Consider the following 7,991-nt stretch of genomic DNA (forward strand, 5'->3'; position numbering starts at 1 on the left):
CTAATGTAAATAACAGGTGGAGCTAGGCTACGCATAGCTAGCCTATTCATCTGTCTGTTTTTCCATGTTTCACCGATATACTGCTACTTCAGCATTTCAGAAGGTGTTCTGGGCGGGAAACTTTCTCTCCACCTGTCCTCACACACATTAACACGCTTGTATCTGTACATGGTTTATGATTAGGCCCTTGAGCAAGCATAATTGTGGGCCACTGAGATTGAAAAAGCTATGGGGTTCTGGGAATACAGTATGTGTATATGCGTGCATGAGAGTGTGTGTTTGCAGGGTGGGGGTGTACATGAGGGGTTTCCTCAGCAGATTTGTTTACTGGTAATTAATTCACCTGATTGATACAACAGCTGTTGACGCCATGGGAGGGAAGGAAAGGGAGCGACAGAGAGAGAGACCCCTCGTCATAGTGGCTTCCCTATGTTACACAGTCTAGATTGCTGTCCCAGCGCCCCATTGATTAAAAGGCACATCTGTCAGCCAGCACGGCTGATTATGGCTGCCAGTCCTCACTGGCTAATCTTTATGGAGTCAACTTCACTGACAGAGTTATTGGAAATAGGGGATGCTGGGAGAAAGAGCGGAGGAGGCAGCGAGTGTTTTGAAATGCAGTAAGTTAGAAGAACGCTGGTATCTTGGATGTTTATTTCAGGCATGTTTTAAAAAAAAAACTGCAATGTCACAGTAATGAAATTCCAGTCAAATCAAAATCAGTAGTGTTCAGTCAAATCAGTGTACTGATAGACTGAGATAAATGGAATAATTCAGGTGTATGACTTTCCTTTTTCATACGAATAAGTCATAATATCTTCTAATTCATAACTGGTGTTTTGTTTTAGTAATTGCCAGTCTAATGGATAGTAAATATTTATTTATTTTATATAAAGTGGAGTCTAATTTCACGCTTTTACAGATTAATAATTTCCATTCCACTGTGTCGCTCGTTTAACATGCCGAGTTGCCAGTGACTTGTTACCAGAGTGCATGTTCTTGTGTTTGTCGGCTGGTGATCTGGGTTACCCTGCTCGTCTGGGCACAGATAAGGTAAGATCCATTCCTCATCCTGGATCCCTGCTCCAGATCGATGCCCAGATTAAGCCTTTCCCCCGCTGTCTGCTGGCTAGCCGAACCCCACGATTGATACTGATAATTAAAATAGCAGTGGCTAATTACTTTGGAGGGTTTGGATGGTGTTATATGTGTGTGTGGATGTTAGGTGAACGTATAGGCCACCGATATTACTCATGGATTATTAATAATTAATTAGCTATGTTTTATTGCTGAACCCACAATCTGCTTTCTTTCTGCTATTATACAATCAATAATGTACCCAAAATAACGATGCACATGCTGTTGGCCATGTTGGATGCTTTTAAATTCTGTGTGTGTGTGTGTGTGTGTGTGTGTGTGTGTGTGTGTGTGAATAAATAATAAAAACTTTGAACATTTTACAAAGTTGAAAAAAAATTAATATGTACAAAAAAAACGTTGCCAAATCTATGTGACCATCTTAAACTCTTTGTGAAATCTGCTTGAGGAAATATTTTCTTCCCTCATGCCAAATTCCTTCTTGGTGTTAAACATAAATGCGCCTTAATGGTCAAAACTTTTTCAAAGATTTGTTCGTGAATAATGTTTTTGCTTTAAGGGAAGAGGGCAGGACAGAGATGCAAAGCGTGGTGTGAAAAGGGTTAACAGGAACTGGAATGTGTCTGTTTATGTGGTCGAGAGGGAGAGAGATAGCCGTAGCAAACAGCCAGGCCTATCAAAAGCCACAGGCTCCTTTAAACTCTATCTTCATTCTCCTCTCTGTTTCTCTCGCACTCCCTCTCTTTCGCTCCCTGGCCGGGCAAGTGATTGACGGCCTGAGGGTTTTAATGGGCACCGGAGAGCGGGAGAGCCAAGGTCTGAGTTGTCATGGCAACAAGCCGATTGGGCCCTCTGCCGCTCTACCTGAGTGCAGCGGAGTCGCGCTGCGTGCGTGCGTGTGTGTGTGCGAGCTACCAACGACTCCCGTTCCCGCTGATGGGCCGCTGGTCATTCTGGCCAGTGATTTTCTTTCAGCTCATCTCTTTGTTTTAATTAAAGTATTCATCCGCCTGCCTTCTGCATTTTCACTTGTTCATATATGCTGTTTGAGCCATTGTGCTGGTTAAACCTACACCAGCCACTGTGTAAACAAAATCTCACCGGCCCGATCTGTCACTCAGCCCCTCCCTCTCCTTAACCAAACACACTCGCCAATCCCTCCACTGCATGCAAACACGGCGCCTGGCCGTACCTCACCTGTTATCTGCCCAGCGCCAGCCTCCGGACCCTTTTTCTTCCCTAGTTTATGAGAAAGTGCGTCCTTGTATATAGATTATATGCAAATCTGTGGAGTTTCTGTTGTGGTTGTTGCTGGCGCTTGTCATTTGTCATGTTTGTGACACTGTCTTAAATGGATAGTTCATCTAAAAAAAATTAATTCTTACTCGTCTTCATTTAGTGCCAAACATATGTGGCTTTATTCCACTGGAAAGAAATGGAGAAATGTTACGTTGTTCTTTTTAGGCATACACTGCTTGACCTGCCATAAATCACTTTCAATGTGTGCGATTAGCAACCAGCTATTTTTAATTTTATTTATTTTTATTTATTTTTTTGACAGATTTTTACGAAAGTGCGCACTTGTGCACACTACATTGTAATCATTGATGAACATTAATTTATTATAGCATAATATAAAATTAAAAATGAAAACAAATGCTGAATGCTGATTAAGTAACATCTTTGTTTGGGCTGTTGAATGTGTGTTGTGTATGCATGTTTTTTTTTTTTTCTTGTTTGTTTCAAGAAAAAAAAATTCCGATACCCATTTCCAATTTTAAGTTGCTTGGAATCGGCCATGAAAAATCACAACCAGACAAAATTTAAGTGATTAGCTATGTTTTTATCCACCTATTTTTATGCTTTATGCTGGATGGAAACGCCAAGATGTGCCTAAATATATAAAAAAAAAAAAAGAAAAAAAAAAAAGAAAAACGCATGCACACAACTGAGTAGCATGAACATTTTATCCAATGAGAAAAAGTGTGCAAACTATGTTGGAAACGCATTTACCACATTCCACCACACGCATGGAAAAAGTCATGTGATTGCGCTATGAGATGTGAGAACTTGACCAACCAGTGGACCGATCTCGTTCACAGCATATAGATGTTGTTTTGGTCATTCTGAGATACCTGAGAAATGTCTGTCCTCATAGTTTTTCTGTGTAATTACGGTCTTGCATGACTGCGTTCCCAAACAGCTGGCATCCACCTCTGATAGCAATGACTGCATTTATTGTGTTTCGTCTGCTCACTCTGAGACGCAAGTAATTTATCATACATGAAAGTTATACATTTAGTGACTTCTAGTTTTCTTGGAGATATTTAGTGGCACTTTATTAGGAAATTTTGTTCTCTTTGACTCTGTGTTTTAATGGCAAATGTTTTAATGTGAGATTGCAGTTTTGAGCCCAAGTTAAATTCACATCTTTGGATGGAAACAGAGCTAATAACATCTAGAATGATACTGTAATGATAACAAACTAAAGTTGAGAATGAGAATATGGAAGTACACACCACAGCTATAACAACATGTGCACTGAAAACACTGACAGCCAATCATAATCTATCCAGTTTTAAAGAGCTTGAACATACATCTAAAGCAGCAGATGCAGTGCAGTTATAGTAAACTCAAGAATTGTCCATTCATTTTGTCACATTTGAAATCACTGTGAAAAATCCAGAAGTCATGGAAAACATTCAAAATGAAACTATTTATTGGTATCTCAAAATTGTGTGATGGTGGGATGACGCCCTAAAGGGGACTTTACTATTTGGACTTACAGAATGTATGTGGCTTTAGGGTTCAATTTGCAGCCACATATACGTTTGAGCTAAAGACCTAGGTAATCGTGTACCTATGCCTGTGTATGTTGGTGCATGGAACTGTGCCCTTTGCCCTCTCAAGGTCAGCGGTGAATGTCTGGGCTATTTAGGGTCAGCAGTACTGAGGCGATTTACCCTCCTCCACTCAGACGAGAGCGAGGTATCTGATTACAGGGTGGAGGAGGGGGGGGGGACTGGGTCGTGTGTAATCCCTGTCTACCCCTTCTTTACCGTCATGGGAAAGACACGCCTGAGTTTGGCTTTGTCTGGGGTGTGGGGGGCCCAGGCCTCAACCTAAAGAACTGCTCACATATGTGACGAGATTCTACTTGCATGTTGTTGTATAATGGAATTGTTATTGGACAAGTTGGATGTACTCTATAATACATTTACATTTGAAAATAAGTAGTTTGGTTAAAAGGTGTATTTTTTTTAATTTTTTTTCTGACAAGACTTTGTTTCTCTATTTTAGAGTGCAGCAGCAGCTCCCAGTCCTGTGATGGGCAACATGCCGCCCAATGACGGCATGCCAGGTGGACCCATGCCTCCCGGCTTCTTTCAAGTAAGGGTTGCTCTCTCCTCCCCCATCTTCCTGTTCAACCTCCTCCTTTAACCCTGTGCGTTAAGCTTTTACCATTTCTCTGTCCCTCACCCCACCCCTCCTTTTGCTAACCCCCTTTAGTTCTTCTAATCCCCGTCCAGATGTTTCTTTCCTGCTATCTCTCCCTCTACGTATTTCCATTCATTTCCATTTTGCGTGTCTAAATTAGTAGTTCAGTACAGTAGCAACTCACACTGGCACAGACAGAGTGTCGTGGCCCCTGATCTGAGATCAGTGTGAATGCCTCGACAGTTTAATCCCTAAGGCCAAAATGGGTAAAAACATGCGTGCTTGGTTGTAGCTCTTTGGCAACACATATCTAACAACATATCTGTGTATTTTAAATTCAGGGCTGGGATTTGGGGGAATGCTTAGGGGCATAGTTCCCAAAGTCAAGGCGCCTGTGGGAGTTCCTCTGCCATAGTGATCTTTATTGAGCTATTTATAGTCAGACAAAGCTAGTCACCTTCCTAAATAAACACACACTACCTTAGGAAGACAAATTCTGTTAGTCAAACATTATTTTTTTAACATAACCCATCTTGTGTAGGCCACTTAATCAAGATATTATACCAATTCATTTCTATATTCTATTATTTGCCTCTAATATCAAATGATTTAACAGTAAGAAAATAAGAGATGTTTGATCAGTCATTAGGTACAGTAGATAGCAGGGCAGATCTAGCATCCTATGGAATGTATATTCATTCATAGATTCATTAGATTAAAAAAAAAACTGATACAGTGGATTTCTTGTTGAACATCAGATAAAGCTTGCAGTAGAATAGATAGAAGATAGAGCAGCAGATAGAGGATCCAGTGGAGTAAATGAGATATCTTGACAGAGATGAATACAAATGCAAAATAAATTGTGATCCAAGGATTTAAACATTTAGTAAAACTTCAGAAGGTATAAAGTAGATAAAAGATCAGATAGAGTGGCAAATAAAGCATCCAATAGAGTGTGTGTATAACATACAAGTTTCATTAGAAAACTTAAACCGTGTATTTAAAATCTTGTCAGACATCAGGTAGATTAGATGGAACATAGAACGTCATTGATAAAACATGTAACTCTTGAGTAGATGGGAGATCACAAGATCAGAGCAGTAGATAGAGGACCCAATGGACTCTATAGGAGATAAATATCAAGCATCCAAAAGAGTAGATGTAGTAATATCATACAGAAGGTAAGGAAAGAGTGGCTGATTGAGCATCTCAGAGTGTATATGTAACCAGATTAAATAAAGCACCTGCTAGAGCAGCTGATAGAGGATCCAATGGATTCAATGAGATATCTTGACAGAAATGAAATTCTAAGTTATAGCATCCAAATGAATAGATAGAATGGCAGGTAGATTTAACAAGTATGCAAGATGTAACAAGATGTTTTAGAGAATCTGATACAGTGTAGTTAACATCTTGTTTAACCATCAGATGGATTAGATGAAACATCTGATAAAGCACCTAGTAGATCAGCTAATAGAGAGTCCAATAGATTCAATGAGACGAAAAGATCCAATATAACAATTAGGTAGGCTAGAGCATCCAATAGAGTGGATAGAGTGTCCGATAGACCCCCTATCATTAAGTATAGAGAGAATAATGCTTTTATAATGTTGCAGATTGTCAGGTAGAATAGTTGATAGAGCTTCCCATAAAGCAGCAGATGCTAAGATGAGCATCAGGTAGAGCGTCACATGGATTGGCAGACAGAACCCTGACATGGTCTTTGAGTTGAGGAGGAGAGTGTTAATGTTGTATGAGCCGTGTTCAGAGCAGGGAGCGATCTGACTGTTGCGTGAGTGACATTGCATTCTATAAATAGTGCCTGTGTGCATAAGAGCGAGAGAGAAAGAGAGAGAGAGAGAACTAAGAAAGGGAGGAAGAGGGAGGACTTTGTGCTCCACTGCAGTAATTCCCTCTTGGTAGCAGCCCAGGGCATGGCAGAAGAGAGACATGGAGAGAGTGAAGGCAGAAAATGAAAGAATGAAAGATAAAGGAAGAGAGAGATGGCGATGTGGCAACAATTGCAAAAAAAAAAAAAAAAAAACAGGCTCCTCCAGGCCCACGTGCGTTCCTTGTATGCTCCCTGATTCCACGCGACCAGTGGCCGTGGTCTGGTGACACCAATTATATCTTGGCATATATCCTAGTGGCCAGTATATCACTCTTTCACACCTCTCAAGAGCTAACTACTGCTCCCTCCCACTCGCATCGGCCACGACTGCTGGACACAGTTGTGCTAATAATTGGAGCTGCTCTTTTTGTAGCTGTTTTTAATAGAATTGGGGTTGGAACGGTTTATGATCCATGTTGATTCCACAATCACAATCCTAGCTTTGTTGTTTCGAAAGGCGGACATTTGTGCTTCATGGCCTCCTTTGCGTGCTTGTTAGTTTGTTAATCTTATCTTTCTCTTAATTGGTCATTAAAGCATGTCTATCTCAGAAAAATTTGTGCACCAATGTATTTGCACCAAAACAATAGGGCGGGGACAATACATAGATTCTAGATTGATTTTTGAGAGTTTCAGAATGCATTGCGTTTCTGAGCCTAGATTTTAATAGCAGAGAGCGCTGTAATTTAGTTTTTATCTGCAATTTTAAATGCTCATAAAAAGAGCAGCGAAGAGCGTTTGTGTTCGTCCAAGTTTCACCTTAGCTCAGAATGCTTTTATGACGCAAGATTAATGTAAAAACAGCCAATTGTGAACACCCTTGTAATCCTCTTCAGCCTTTTTCGAATTTTATGAATGATTATTTTAGGTGTGTGTAAGGATTTGGAAACAAGCAGACTACGGCTGTTTCTAAAGCATGCAGTGCCATCTGATGTTAAAGACTAATCTCAGAATTGATTTCAGAGAGTGATGCATTCTGAAAATTTCTGAATCAATGCTGAATCATTTCTCGATTTGTGATTCATCAATGTATCATCCAAACTCTACAAACCAATATAGTATGATTGTTAGCATTTATTTTTGATTCAGTCAAAAAGGCAACATTTGACTAACTTGAAGAAACTGCATGTTGTCCAGTCATGTCTAACAAAAATGGGGAAAAAAACAAATCTGTATGAAATAATGGTATTTCACTGAGCATGCTTTTGCAGTTGAGTTGAAAAAGCATTTTGTTAGTGGAGCTGTACAGCCAAAAACATGCTCGCCTGAGCCTCTGTGTCTATGTGCAGCTCCAGATGCAGTGGTGATAATTAACACATGCGACCGCAGTAGCTGCCGTGTGATCTGCGCGACAGGGACGAAGGTGAAGAGGGCTAAACCCTCCTGTACACCTTCTCTCTAGACTCTCCTAATCTATACCTCGCAGGCCCAGACTCCCTGCAACCTCCTGCAGAGAGACTGAGAGTGAAGGAAGAGAGTTTAGGGAGAGAAACACAAAGCTTGTGTGCTGGCGTCTGGCCCGGATCTTGGAAATTTCGTATGATTTTTTTTTTTTTTTTTTTTT

The 7,991-nt window shown here is 40.4% G+C and overlaps 1 long non-coding RNA gene across 1 annotated transcript in view; it reads left to right on the top strand.

The window, feature by feature from the left end:
• The first annotated feature begins 513 nt into the window (after nucleotides 1–513).
• Nucleotides 514–7,991, top strand: part of LOC122327899 — a 9,229-nt gene continuing 1,751 nt past the window's right edge. The window contains exons 1-2 of the long non-coding RNA XR_006247734.1: nucleotides 514–620; nucleotides 4,399–4,488. This is a non-coding gene — a long non-coding RNA (uncharacterized LOC122327899). The remainder of the gene's footprint in view (nucleotides 621–4,398; nucleotides 4,489–7,991) is intronic.

Source organism: Puntigrus tetrazona, chromosome 22 (genome assembly GCF_018831695.1).
Source record: "Puntigrus tetrazona isolate hp1 chromosome 22, ASM1883169v1, whole genome shotgun sequence".
In the NCBI taxonomy this organism is placed as follows: domain Eukaryota; kingdom Metazoa; phylum Chordata; class Actinopteri; order Cypriniformes; family Cyprinidae; genus Puntigrus; species Puntigrus tetrazona.